A 15,183-nucleotide genomic window follows, 5' to 3' on the forward strand; every position below is an offset into this window, starting at 1 on the left:
TTTTGCACCGAGACAATGACCTCGGAAAGGTATAGAACAGGAGTCCCTAACCCCCAGTCTGTGGACTGGTAGCAATCTCCAGGCTAGAGGTGGTATTCAGAAGGTTCTGACCAGTTGTGGAGAACCGGTAGAGGATATTTTGAGTAGTTCAGAAAACCGGCAAATGCCACCTCTGGCTGGCCCCGCCCCCAGTCTCTGCCTCCCGAGTCCCAGCTGATCGGGAGGGAATGAGGATTTTGCAGTGTCCTTCCCCTGGAGTGGAGAGGGAATGGGGATTTTGCAATATCCTTCCCCTGGAGTGGGGAGGAATGGAGATTTTGCAGTATCCTTCCCCTGGAGTGGGGAGGGAATGGGGATTTTGCAGTATCCTTCCCCTGGAGTGGGGAGAGAATGGGGATTTTGCAGTATCCTTCCCCTGGAGTGGGGAGAGAATAGGGATTTTGCAGTATCTTTCCCCTGGAGTGGGGAGGGAATGGGGATTTTGCAGTATCCTTCCCCTGGAGTGGAGAGGGAATGGGGATTTTGCAGTATCCTTCCCCTGGAGTGGAGAGGGAATGGGGATTTTGCAGTATCCTTCCCCTGGAGTGGGGAGGGAATGGGGATTTTGCAGTATCTTTCCCCTGGAGTGGGGAGGGAATGGGGATTTTACAGTATCCTTCCCCTGGAGTGGGGAGGGAATGGGGATTTTGCAGTATCCTTCCCCTGAAATGGGGAGGGGAATGGAGATTTTACAGTATCCTTCCCCTTCCATGCCCCACCAAGCCATGCCACACCGACAGAACCGGTAGTAAAAACAAATTGAATCCCACCACTGCTCTGGACCATTGGGAACTGGGCCACACATGCAGTGGGCAAGGGTGCAAAAGTTCCATTTGTGCTCAAACCCTCATTCTCCTGCCCACCGCTGCCAATCTTCAGGGATGAAAAAGTTGGGGACCTCTGCTGTAGAAGAACCATTAAAGAGGGGGTTCAGGCGGGAGATTAGGCAGTCCCAAGATGGAAGGACGCATGAGAAAGAAAATCAAAGCAACCCCTGCCTTGATTTTGTTTAGTATAAGAATGAGACGGGGAGAAGCTTTCGAGATTCTGTTATTATATCCTGCAGCAATAAAACAGCATTCTTGGATTTCCTGCAGTCTCTTTTTGTTGAACTGGCCTACTTCGAAAGGCTTATGGATCCAGAACAATCAAGAAGAGAGTCAGCCTGGGGCTACGTGGCAGATGGGGCCAAACCACGACATCCAACACTTCTGAATTCCGTCAGTTACCATAATTTGGTTGCAGCACCATTCTTTCGTTGGGTCAATTTGTCATGAGAGTGAAATCTCTCGTTTTTTGGCATAGGGCAGCCCATTTGGGAAACTTTGAGCAAGCTCCAGAAATCTGGGCTGTTCAGAAGGGTTGGTACAGTAGTATTAATGATCAGCAGATGTGCCTTTTGGTAGCAATGCGTAGGCTATTTCTTCGCCAGAGGCACTATGTCAGGGCTGCAAAGGCTGAGAGAGTGAGGCAGCCTGGTCATTCCATTGTTGCTATCAGTTTTAAATCATTCAACATGTTCACCCTGAGCTCCATCGAAAGAGATCTTAGCTCAGTTAATAATAATACTGACGGTAATCATAGGAGTAGAATGACTGTGGCAAAAGAAAGCAAGGACAGTGCCAATAGTAATAGGCACCTTGGGTGCAATGCCAAAACAACCTGAGCATCATCAGTTGGGAGCATCGCTTGAACACCATCGGCATTGACATGGTGCTGCAACCAAATTATGGTAACTGATGGAATTCAGAAGTGTTGGATGTCGTGGTTTGGCCCCATCTGCCACGTAGCCCCAGGCTGACTCTCTTCTTGATCATCAGTCAACGGTAAAATGTGGAACAGCTGACCTCCTACAACGATACCGCTAACATCGCCAAACAACCACGTCTACCTAGGCCAAATCCTACGGAAGGACTTGATAACAATGCCAAATCTAGCCAAAACATCTCTCTGACTGTGTGCCAGTCCATAATAATTCTCTGTGTGATAAGTTGGGAAGAGAAAGTATCATGGGCCCAAAGGTATCCAATGGGCTCACAAGCCCTACGGTCAAGTAAATTCTTAACTTATCTCTCCCCCGTACAACCTCTTAACCTCTACACCATCGTGATACCCAATATTCTGTGAACCAACCACTGATGTCTGAAACTAATAGTTTACAGCTCCAAGCTACAATTAAAGGCAGCCAGGCTTGGCCAGTAATTTATGACGTAATGTATGAACCCTACCCACAAGTCATTTTCTGCTTGAGGGTCAGTTCATTGGAGATCTTCCCATTATTAACAAGATTGTTGGCCCTTTCCAAACCATAGTAAGAATAAGAAGCCAACCTCCCTCCCTCCCTCCCTCCCTCCCTCTCTCTCTCTCTCTCTCTCTCTCTCTCTCTCTTCTTTCTTTCTCTCTCTCTGTCTCTCTGTGTGTGTCTATCTGTCTCTCTTCTCTGTGTGTGTGTGTATGTCTCCTCTCTCTCTCTCTCTCTCTCTCTTCTTTCTTTCTCTCTGTCTCTGTGTGTGTCTGTCTGTCTCTCTTCTGTGTGTGTGTGTGTCTCCTCTCTCTCTCTCCTTTCTTTCTCTCTGTCTCTGTGTGTGTGTCTGTCTCTTCTCTCTCTGTGTGTGTGTGTGTCTCCTCTCTCTCTCTCTTCTTTCTTTCTCTCTGTCTCTGTCTGTGTGTATGTGTCTGTCTGTCTGTCTCTCTTCTCTCTCTCTCTCTCTCTCTCTCTGAGTGTGAGTGTGTCTCTCTGTGTCTCTCTCTCCTCTCTCTCTTTGTGTGTCTCTTCCTCTCTTCTCTCGCTCTCTCTCTCTGTCTCTCTCTGTGTGTCTCTGTCTCTCTTCTCTCTGTCTCTCTTTCTCTCTTCTCTCTCTGTCTCTCTCTCTTCTCTCTTCTCTCTCTTTCTCTCTCTCTCCATTTAAGTAGGCCTCAAGTGCAGCAGCTTACATGAAAATAGATGAAGAGCAACTTTTAAGAATAGACAGAAATAAAATAGTGGCAATTTAATTGCAGGCAAGCTTTGTCTATCGCGCAAGGGGATGGTGCGTGGGATACATCTACTTTGATTCGTTTACGGTTGGGCAAACTACTTATCTGAGAGGCGAATTAAACTGTGGTCATTAATACAATATTATGTTTTGTTCCATTATCCCACTGAAACAACCCAACAATGGCAGAGCCAAGTTCTGTCTCTGGCACATGTACCACAACTCAATTTTTCTCCCATTAAATAAAAGCCTTTGTCACTGGCCTTTTCAGCAAAACCATGTGTGGCACAAAGAAAATGTGAGTTCTCCCCTTCTAATGAAGGTCATTATGTACTGAACATTCTTCCCTCAATTCTTGGTACTTTTCCAGACATTTATACAGGATAAATCTCAGTTCTCAAACATGTTGGCTTGTGGGCCGTACCAGCTACCTAGATGTGCAGTGTTAGATGTAGGCTGGAAAGGCCTGAACCAACATGTGTATGGAGATCAAGGTCGGTTGTCTCAAAGGTGTTTTGTCAAAAGGCAACCGGATTTTGTTTCTCCTTGAGGAGGAAGAAGTTTTGCTTCTACTCCAAGAAGCCCCATCAGTTCTGACTGGAGGGTGGGAGATATGGAAGGATCTTGACAGGAAGGATTCTCAAGACCACCACCAGCCAGCTAGCCAGAACTGATGAAGCTTCTTGGATGAGAAGCAAAACTACTTCTACTTCTACTTCTACTTCTACTTCTACTTCTACTTCTACTTCTACTACTACTACTACTTCTACTTCTACTTCTACTTCTTCTTCTTCTTCTTCTTCTTCTTCTTCTGCTACTACTACTACTACTACTACTTCTACTTCTACTTCTACTTCTACTTCTTCTTCTTCTTCTTCTTCTTCTGCTACTACTACTACTACTACTACTACTACTACTACTACTACTACTTCTACTTCTTCTTCTTCTACTACTACTACTACTACTACTACTACTACTTCTACTTGGGACTAGAGCTCCCATGAACCTAAGCACCGGAGATGAGAGTTGTGACAATGAAAGGTATTATTGGATTTGGTTGAGCTTGCCAACTTAACCATTCAATAAATTAAAAATAAAATGCAGTTCTGTACGGGCTATTTGGAATTAAAACACAGGTTTGTTCAAGGTGTTCTGCTCCTTAGTACAGAAGTAAGCAGAGTTTATACTTATGAGAGCTGGATTATCAATATATATACATATATATATATATATATATATATATATATACATATACATATACATATACATATACATATACATATACATATACATATACATATACATATACATATACATATACATATACATATACATATACATATACATATACATATACATATACATATACATATACATATACATATACATATACATATACATATACATATATATATATATATATATATATATATATATATATATATATATTGATAATCCAGCTATATATAAATGGGGTTTGTGTGTACATTTCCAGCATAACTCTGGAATGCCTCGAGCAATTTCAACCAAACTTGGTACACAGATAACTTACTCTCTGGAAAAAAAATACTGTGCGGGTAAGACAGCCCTAACACCCCTCGGGGGGTGTTCTGTTAAGATGCGGCCTGTTGTGCCTTAAAATGGCTTCAACTGTAGTGCCATAAAATGACTTCTACTGTACAGCGAAGAGGAGTTGCCATGGAAACGTCTTCACAGTACTCCACAAGGGGGCTCCCTTTGGTAAGGGGGAAAATCCAATAGTAGCAATTACATTTGCTCCTGACATTTCCCCCCTATAAATAAATACCCAGGCAACACCAGGTTATCGGCTAGTGAATTGTAACAAACTGCACATGTAGATATACTCAAAAGAAACAAAGAACAGAATGACCCTAAATAAGGACTCCGTTGAACAATTTTTGGTCAGTTCCCAGAACCACAGATATTCTCTGGGACAAATAGTCATGCATGGTTCATCACTAACACAGCTACCCTGTTAAGCATTCTTTTCAGCAATCTAAGTTAATAAAATACATTGTAATTATGATTACTATTATAACTGGAAATCAAAACCCCTTGCGTTTGCTTACATATTTATTTATTAATCAATTTTTTTTATAAATTTTTATTTCTCATATATACATTCACAGTTATATGATCTCATAACTGTTATTAATAATATGTGTTTGTAACAATTTTTCTCCCCTACAATTGACAATATAATTGAAATTGCTTTCTTACCATCCCATAGACCCATCTTATTTTACAACAATCCTACTTCTTCTTCCTTCCTTCCCTCCTTCCTTCCCTCCTTTCTTCTCTCCTTCTCTCCTTCCTTCCCTCCTTCCTTCCCTCCCTCCTTCCCCCTTCCCTCCCTCCATTTTTCTCTCCTTCTCTTCTTCTCTCCTTCCTTTCCTCCTTCCTTCCCTCCTTCCTTCCCTCCTTTCTTCTCTCCTTCTCTCCTTCCTTCCCTTCTTCACTTCCTCCTCCTTCCTTCCCTCCTTCACTTCCTCCTCCCTTTCCTTCCTTTCTTCCCTTCTTCTCTCCTTCCTTCCCTCCTTCCTTCCCCCTTTTCTTCTCTCCTTCCTACCTTCCTCCTCTCCTTTCCCTTCTCTCCTTCCCCTTCCTCTCCTCTACTCTTCCCCTCTTCTTCCCTTTCCTCCCCTCTCTCCTACTCTTGCATTCCCTCCACTTCTTCCTCTGCTTTTCCCTCTCTTATTAATCAAATTTATACCACGTTCATCTCACTATCAAATTGACTCTGCTTTATTGTGGCTGTTGTTCGGTCATTAAGTCGTGTCTGACTCTTCACAGCCACATGGACTGGGTCTATGACAATTCGCCACAGCCAATGGTGCCACAGCCAATTCGCTGCGGGCCAACTCACCCCAGGACGACTCAATGCAGGGCGAGAGTTACACTAATATCAAAGAAATGGTGGGATAGGATCATTAAAGAAAGGATGCAAAAGGAGGGACAGAATGAAATGTGAATGGCAAAAATTAAAATAACTTTTAATTAGCCGGGCATTGCCCGAGTTTTTTTTATAGGGGGGGAAATGTCCGGACCAAACATAATTTCTAATGTTGGATTTTCCTCCTTACCAGAGAGAGACCCCTTGTGGACTACTGTGAAGCCATTACCATGATAACATCACTGCGCTGTACAGTAGAAGCCATTTTAAAGCACAACAGGCTATATCTCAACAGAACACACACCCCAAGGATATTTAGGGGTGTCATACTACCGCAGTATTTGTTTCCAGAGAATAAGTCATCTCTGTACCAAGTTTGGTTGAAATTGCTATAGAATTGTTAAATTGTATTTAATATTGTGTTGTATTTAATAGATTTATAGGCCGCCCAATCCCGAAAGACTCTGCCCTACAGTGAGTTGGCTCTGGTGAGTTGGCCTCAGCGAGATGGCGGTGGCAGGTTATGCCATTCCACCATGGACTATAGCATGCCAGCTCCCACCCCTCACCCCTGTCCTCCATATCTCCTGGCGTTTGGCCAAATTCATGTTCATTGCATGAATGACACTATCTAGCATCTCATCCTCTGCCGTCCCCTTCTCCTTTTGCCTTCAATCTTTCCCCACATCAGGGTACTTTCCCCACATCAGGGTACTTTCTTCTCATTAAGTGGCCAACACATTGGGTTTTCAGCTTCAGGATGTGTCCTTCCCCCCCCCAAAAAAGCCAGGGTTGATTTCCTTAAGAAAAGTGTCTCTGAGTGCTTTACAAATAATCAGAACCTCCATGCAAAATAGATGTCTCATCTTAAGCCTGAGAAATGCTTTCTGTTCCCTCCCGCCCTACTAAATATGTTTACATTTTCACCCCTGGTGCGCAGAACTCTAGTTTCCAGCCTTAAAGGATGAATAAGGCCTTGTGCAGACACCGCGATGTCATTAGGCCAATCAAACTGCTGGTTCTGTAGATCTTTTCAAAAGGGTGTCAGTTTGCTTACTATACTTATCAATGCTTCCTTTTGTTCTGTTCTGTTTAGCTTATTTTAATCACTGTTAACATGTAGGTTTTTTTTAAAAAAACTGCAAAACCACTTGCCCATTGTTGTCGATGGTTGTATCGCACAGATAAATATTTTAGGAGCCTCAAAATCTTCCCTAGAGGGCCAGCTTGTCACGCACATCTGCTCCTTTAACATTGTGTTTCCATTTGCTAAACACTGTTAAGTTAAAAGATAAAGGTAAACATTCCCCGCGGACATATGTGCTAGTCGTTCCCGACTCTAGGGGGTGGGTGGGTGCTCATCTCCATTTCAAAGCCAGCACTGTCCGAAGACGTTCTCCGTGGTCATGCGGCAAGCATGACTAAACGCCAAAGGAGCACAGAGCGCAATTACCTTCCCACCACGTACCTGCTCTACATGGGGCAGCCCTTGAAGAGCATTCGGAGACTTCAGCTTGTCCAGAATGCAGCCGCGCGAGCGATTGTGGGTGCACCTCGGTATACTCACGTTACACCTATCCTCCGCGAGCTGCACCGGCTGCCTATTGGTCTTCGGATACGCTTCAAGGTGCTAGTTATCACTTATAAAGCCCTTCATGGTATTGGACCTGGGTACTTGAGAGACCGCCTGCTGCCAATTACCTCCAACAGACCGATTAGATCCCACAGATTAGGCCTCCTCCAAATTCCATCTACTGGCCAATGCCGATTGGCTACCACCCGGAGGAGAGCCTTCTCTGTGGCTGCTCCAGCCCTCTGGAACGAGCTCCCTGTGGAGATTCGGACCCTCACCACCCTCCAGGCTTTCCGCAAAGCCCTTAAAACCTGGCTGTTCCAACAGGCCTGGGGCTGATGAGTTCCCGTCCCTGCTCGAATTGTGTGGCTGTTGATTGTTTTTAAATTGTTGTGTTGCTTGTCCGTTGTGTCTTTTTTTCCTGTTTGTATCCCCCCCGCCCGCTTACTTGGTTTGTGAGCCGCCCTGAGTCCCTCTGCAAATAGGGCGGCATAGAAATGCAATAAAATCAAATCAAATCAAACCAAAGTGGTCCCTATTTTTCTACTTTCATTTTTTTTACGTGCTTTTGAACTGCTAGGTTGACAGACTCCGGGAAAAGTAACGGGAGCTCACTCCGTTACGCGGCGCTAGGGATTCGAACCGCCGAACTGCCGACCTTTCTGATCGACAAGCTCAGGGTCTTCTTCACCACCTCTTCACTTCCCTGAACGCTGTTAAAACAATGCATTAAAAAGTTTCCCCGCTCAGAAAGCCTTTAGTGTAGTTTCCCAAAGTTTCCTTATGGGGGGGGTTAATTAATGGATTGATTATCTATTGGACCACCTCTAGCTGGGAGTTTTTCCCAGGCATTTGCAACCTGGATACTTACACACAAAAAGAACCCATCGTCCTGACAAACCATTTGGAACTAATTATCCTCACCCGGGCTGTACAACCAGTGACCCAGTAAGCTGAACGCAACCTCGAAGGCATTTGTGTGTAGTTGCCTGCCAGATCCTTAACAACTCTTAACTAAGGGGTTTTATTTTTTTTGCAGACAGCAAAACAAGAGGCTTATTGAGAATCCAGTGGGTTGCTGTATTGGAGCTTGTGATCGGCAATTTGTGCAGGAATACTACAAGCTCTAAACAGCCTCCCCTTTCAGCCCTTGTTATCCGTTATAGCCCAAGTTATAATAGGTGGCTCAGGCTCAATATTAACCATACGTTTTGGGGTGTTCGTGCTAAGTCAGCAATTGTACCCGCTTTTTTCACAGGTTTCACAGCGGCCTGTAAGAGAAGTTTACGATTTTTAAAAAAAAGAATCTCTCCCGGGATAATTTTGTTGTTTTATTTACGAATATATAGGATTATGAATATAGGGGATAGGGTGGCTCAGTGGCTAAGACGCTGAGCTTGTTGATCAGAAAGGTCGGCAGGTCGGCAGTTCGAACCCCTCGCGCTGCGTAATGGAGTGAGCTCCCGGGACTCATCCCAGCTTCTGCCAACCTAGCAGTTCAAAAGCACGTAAAAAATGCAAGTAGAAAAATAGGAACCACCTTTGATGGGAAGGTAAGAGCGTTCCGTGTGCCTTCGGCGTTTAGTCATGATCACGGAGAAGTCTTTGGACAGCGCTGGCTCTTCGGCTTTGAAATGGAGATGAGCACCGCTCCCTAGAGTCGGGAACGACTAGCACATATGTGCAAGGGGAACCTTTACCTTATTATTATGAATATATGATGTGTGTGAGCGACAGAGTGAGAGAGAGAAAGATAATAGGTGTGCACATGGAGTAAGTATCTACACATTATTTGTGTTTTATACTGCCATGCCAAGTTTATGCTCTCTAGTTTAATCATTTCAATTTCCTCTTTTTGTACATATATAGTCTGAGCTAGGCTTTTAGCATATTCTGACTTAATAGACTGCATTCTGCTATATTGTCTTCTAGCCAATTTTTTTGGGGGGGGTCTGCATGTTCTTGCCATAACTATCCTGACCAGTGGTGGGATTCAACCCACTCAATAACCGGTTTGTCGAAAATGTCAGTGTGCAGTTTCTGGCACACGGCAAGGGTCGACCGAGCAGCCTTTCTCCCCGTGGAGATTCGTACCCTCACCACCCTCCAGACCTTCCGCACAGCCCTCAAGACCTGGCTATCCCGTCAGGCCTGGGGTTAAAGATTATATTCCATCCCCGCCCGAATGTTGAATGAATGTTGCTTTACTCTTTTAATTATGTATTGTCCTATATGTCTTTGTATGTTTCCCCTTCCTATATAAGTTGTAAGCCGCCCTGAGTCCCCTCAGGGAAAAGGGCGGCCTATAAATAAACTCAACCTAACCTAACCTAACCTTTCGGGGCCTGCTCCTCTCCATTTCTGCTATCCGGGGCAATGACTGTTTCTCTTTGCGTCTGCTCTTGCTGCGAGAGATAGTTTCTCCGAACTGCCCAAAATCATAATAACCGGTTTGCCGAAACTGGTCCAAACTGGCTGAATCCCACCTCTGATCCTGCCACTGTCAATTTGTCTTTGAATCTTTGGATAGCAATTCTTTTGTTCATGACCACGATGAAGCAATTTATTATGTAGCAGGCCTGGCTAAGATTGCCAATATTCAATCTTGTAGTGGAGTCCCTTCCATTCAGCATTCACGAAGGTTGAGAAATATACCGCTCTTTTTCCCGCTACGAATTCAAGAATGGCAAGAGATGCATCTTCTAAAGATCTCCCCAGTGATCCACGGCGGAAGATCTGAGACCTCCCTTTAATTAAAAAAAAAAACTGGCTTCCTGCTCATTTTCGTAGACAGCATTTCAAAATCCACATTAGAGAGAGAGAGAGAGAGAGAGAGATGGAGGGAGGGAGGGAGGGAGGGAGGGAGGGAGAGAGAGAGAGAGAGAGAGAGAGAGAGAGAGAGAGAGAGAGAGAGAGAGAGAGAGAGAGAGAGAAGACTTGCGTCTCTTCTCAAATTTATCTTGTTTTTGTAGTGGAGCCACTTTTGAGGCTTGCAGCTGGAATGTTCTAATAAAAATAATGTTCAAGAAATGGTTTCTGAAATGATTTAGGGTGAGAGCTCAAATCCGACACTTAAAAACTAAATCTATAATAAAGAGGAAAGCTTTCAGTTCTGTCCTCTCCAATTATAAGCATCAGCAATCCAGATGACTTGAACAGTTTCCCCGCCCCCTCTTTTCAGGGGCGGGGCTTCAAAAATTTCAGCAATGGGTTCTCTGCCTGGTTGCTGAGTGGGCGTGGCCTTGGTGGGTGTGGCCTAGTCAGCCTCCTGCACCGCAGCAGGGGAAGGGCCGTTTTCGCCTTCCCCAGGCTCCGGAGGCTTTCTTCGAGCCTCTGGGGGGGCAAAAACTGCCTCCCCCTGGGCTCCAGAGGCCTTCTGGAAGGCCTGTTTTCCCCCTCCCTGAGCCTCTGTGTGGGCCCTGCACTTACCATATTTTTCAGGGTATAAGACGCACCTTTCTCCCACCCTCAAAATGAGGGTGAAAATATGTGCTTACACTGAATACACTGAATACACTGAATACAGCATTTTTGGCCTCCCGAAACCCCGCCTCCATGCATTTTCACAAAAATGGACACGAAGAGCATTTGGGAGGCCTGCAAAGTGCTCCTGGAGGCTGTTTTTGCTCATTTTGCCCCCCTTCAGCCCCCAGGAGCACTCTATAAAGTTTCCCAAATCTATGCATGCCCTGTTTTTTGCAAAAAAATGTGCCTGTTTTTTTCGAAAAAGGGACCGCTTATTGCTCATTTTCAGGGGGGCTCAGCCCCCAGAAGCACTTTGCAAGCCTCTCAAACTCTCTGCATGCCCCGTTTTTCACAAAAAAATGGGGTGTGCAGAGGGTTTGGGAGGCCTGCAGAGTGCAAAAACTTTTTTTAAAATTTGCCTCTTCAAAATCTTGGTGCGTCTTATACTCCAGTGCATCTTATAGTCTGAAAAATACTGTACCTCGCATCCAAAACAAGTCGCATGGAGACTCCTGGGATGGGAGGGGAGGGGCATGTGCGGTGGGAGGGATAGGGTGGGGTGGGAAGGGCCAGTCAGGGGTGGGATTTGTAGGTTCTCGGAACTGGCCATAACATTAGCTACGGGTTCTCCTAAGCCTGGGCGAATCTGTAGAGCCCACCCCCTCCCTCTTTTCCATCACAAAAAATAATACTGAACAGAAGAAAAGACACAAATACTTTCCCAAATGCCATACAGTATCTATTACATTTTAGAATCTAATCGACGTCCTGAGATCTTCATTAAGGAGGGGGGAAAAACCCTCACACTGCAAAGTTATACTTGCCTCGGCTCCTCCTTGCTGAATGTAGCTTTTAAAATGTAAAATCAGCACACATAGGATTCTGATCACTAATAAACATTCTTTTACGTAGAGTTCAAAATCGTTCTGTTTGTACTTGGACAGATGAACAGAAATATAACCACCCAGAAAGGAATAACATGTATTTTGGAAGTGAAATCACAAACTATGGATGTCTCTTAAAGTCACACACAGAACTTTCCACTCTTGAACCGACCGACCGAATGAATTGTTTCCTGCAAAAGCCGACCCCTCATTCGTTCCTCTTTTATTTCCTATGGAAGGGGCCAATCACCTCCAAGGTGTGGCTTTATTCCTAAGTCAACCCTGCTTTCTTAGTTGTTCTTGTCTTCTGGCATCTCTGCCCATGTGCACACTGGGAACAGGCTCCAGCTGTTCTTCTGCCTCACTGCTGCCTAGCTCCCTCTCTGCCTCTGACGCAGAGCCCTCGTCTGAGCTTTCCTCAACCCCCAGGACTGGCCCATGTTCCTCCCCAACCTCCTCACTATCTGACTCTGCTGCCAGTTCCGCTGGCCACCAGCGGGACACAACACACTGTAGTTTGTGGAGTAACTTCACAACACTTGGGTTCACATAACACGCGGAATCAAAGAAATGACTGTATATCAGCTTAGCACAGCTAAGAGAAGAGCAGCTAATGTAGCCACTCCAAAGCCCAATTCTTTCGGCCATTTTGCCCTGAAAGCAGTGATGGGTTTCAAAAAAATTTGGAACCTACTCTGTGGGTGTGGCCTCCTTTGTGGGAGTGGCTTGCCGGTCATGTGACCTGGTGGGAGTGGCTTGTCGGCCATGTGTTCTTTCTCTCTCTCTCTCTCTCTCTCTCTCTCTCTCTCTCTCTCTCTCTCTCTCTCTCTCTCTTCCTTTTGTCTCTCTGTCCCTTTTTCCTTTTTTTCTTTCATCTCTCTCTCACTTTTTCTTTCTTTTTTTCTTTATTTCTTTCTTCCTTTCTTTCTCTTTCTTTCTCTGTGTGAGTCTGTCTGTCTGTCTGTGTGTGTGTGGTGGGTTTCAAAAATTTTTGGAACCTCTTCTGTAGGTGTGGCCTGCTTTCCGGGTCCACTGGTGGAACCTCTTCTAACCGAGTCGGTAGATTTGACGAACCGGTTCTACCGAATAAGTGCGAACTGGTAGGAACCCCACTTCTGCCTGAAAGGCAATTCTAAGAGAAGTCCTAAGTCTCCGGAATGATAAAACAGCCATCTGTTCATAAAGGAATATCGATCTTTAATAACACAAAAAGAGCATTTTGATTCCACAACAGTTGGCCAAGCTATTTAATGGCTCTCAATGGAAACCAACTATGCAGATCTTAGAGACTGCCATCGTATCGCTGCTAACAGCTACCCCAGGCATAATTATAAGAGGGTGTGCCAAACTTTCAAGGGGAAGCATTCGTGCTGGATGCTAGTAGTACTTGAACTCAATCATAAAATTGATTTGTCACAGAGATTAAGACGCTTTAGAGTCTCAACTTGTGCAATCAGCCTTTGACTACGCTGCCGCAGCCGTCGTTACTGTTTCGTGTATGGTGATGACTGACAATACACAGCAACACAAAACACGGGCAGAAAAGAACAGAGACACAAGGTAGTTCCTGGAACACAATCGGAAAAGTAGTGTCGTCGGTAAGAATTAAGGCAGACACACCAAAGCTACCAAGGATGTAATTCTTCCTTTGCCTTGTTTAACGCTGTTGCTTGAAGAAAATTGTGCTCAACCCAGCTCCAAACCCTGAAGCTAAACCAGAAACCAAGTTAACCATAGGATGGCGCGGTACAGAGGTGGTATGCAGCAGGTTCTGACCAGTTCTGGAGAACCGGCAGCGGAAATTTTGAGTAGTTTGGAGAACTGGTAAATACCACCTCTGACTGGCTCCGCCCCCATCTATTCTCTACCTCCCGAGTCCCAGCTGATCGGGAGGGAACGGGGATTTTACAGTATCCTTCCCCTGCCACGCCCACCAAGCCACACCCACAGAAACAGTGCAGAGAAGAGCAACAAAGATGATTAGGGGAGCAAAGAGGAGTTAAAGCTCAAATGAAAGATGATACTAACTTTTTTTTCAAGTTTATTTTAGAATATCTTTGTTAAAGATTTTTACCTTGTATTGGTTCTGGGAAGTCGGGGGGTTGGGAGGTTGGGGGGGGGGTTGGGTGGGGAGGGTAGGGGGAGGGAGGTAAATATTTGTAAAAGTTTTGTTTTCAAAATTTTCAATAAAAAAAAGAGTGAAAAAAAAAGATGATTAGGGGACTGGAGGCTAAAACATATAAAGAATGGTTGCAGGAACTGGGTATGTCTAGTTTAATGAAAAGAAGGAGTAGGGGAGGCATGATAGCAATGTTCCAATATCTCAGGGGCTGCCCCAAAGAAGAGGGAGTCAAGCTATTCTCCAAAGCACCTGAAGGCAGGACAGGAAGCAATGGGTGTAAACTAATCAAGGAGATTAAACTAATCAAGGAGAGAAGCAACTTAGAACTAATGAGAAATTTCCTGGCAGCTAGAACAATTAATCAGTGGAACAACTTGCCTCCAGAAGTTGTGAATGCTCTAACACTGGAAGTTTTTAAGAACATGTTGAATAACCATTTGTCTGAAGTGGTGTAGGGTTTCCTGCCTAAGCAGGGGATTGGACTAGAAGACCTCCAAGGTCCCTTCCAACTCTGTTATTCTGAGACATTTCAAATGGGACTGGATGTGGTGGATCAGGTTTGAAGGAGCAAATGAAGTCAAATTTGTCAGTCACAAAAATTCCCATATCCTGCCAAGAGACTGAAGTGACTTTACTGGTCAAGCCAACAGATGTTTTAGCCGGTGCCAAAATCCAGAAACCTTGTTCTAACTCAAAACAAGGCACGTGTTGACACATTCAAAAAGAAGAACAATTTTTCATCCGTTGCCATGACAATTATTTCAGTGTACCAGGATAAATATGTGCAACATCTGGAGCTGATGGTGCAATGGAGCCGCTCATAAACTGATCCACTTAAGATGAGCACAGAACATCAGCATTTAAGCCTTGGGTGGAACTTTGGAGACATTAAAACAGCCTTGGGACCAGCTCTTAAAAATTCCCAGCCTTCCAAGCCAAGTCAAGTAACAGGTTCAAGAAAGTTTTACTAATATATTTGCATATTTATGTAACTCATTCCAGTCCATTCTGTCTTTTCCGTGTGCTTATAAAGTGCAAAATTTTATGGGAGCACACGTTGCAATTGAAAAAGTAGATGCCATTTCAAAACTTCAAAGGCCGCCAGATTATTCAAACAAGATTTCATTCAGAAGTGCAGTCTCTAACTGCAAAAATAAATATTAAATGTTGGCTGTAGGTATGGAATTGCATGTGTTTCTTTGCATGTTCTT

At 44.6% G+C, this 15,183-nt stretch overlaps 1 protein-coding gene across 1 annotated transcript in view; it reads right to left on the bottom strand.

The window, feature by feature from the left end:
• Nucleotides 1–15,183, bottom strand: part of FBN1 (fibrillin 1) — a 217,169-nt gene that overhangs the window by 148,663 nt on the left and 53,323 nt on the right. The window lies entirely within an intron of this gene.

This window comes from Thamnophis sirtalis, unplaced genomic scaffold (genome assembly GCF_051295495.1).
Source record: "Thamnophis sirtalis isolate CommonGarterSnake01/CBP01778 unplaced genomic scaffold, rThaSir2_p1.2 scaffold_2, whole genome shotgun sequence".
Taxonomy (NCBI): Eukaryota; Metazoa; Chordata; class Lepidosauria; order Squamata; family Natricidae; genus Thamnophis; species Thamnophis sirtalis.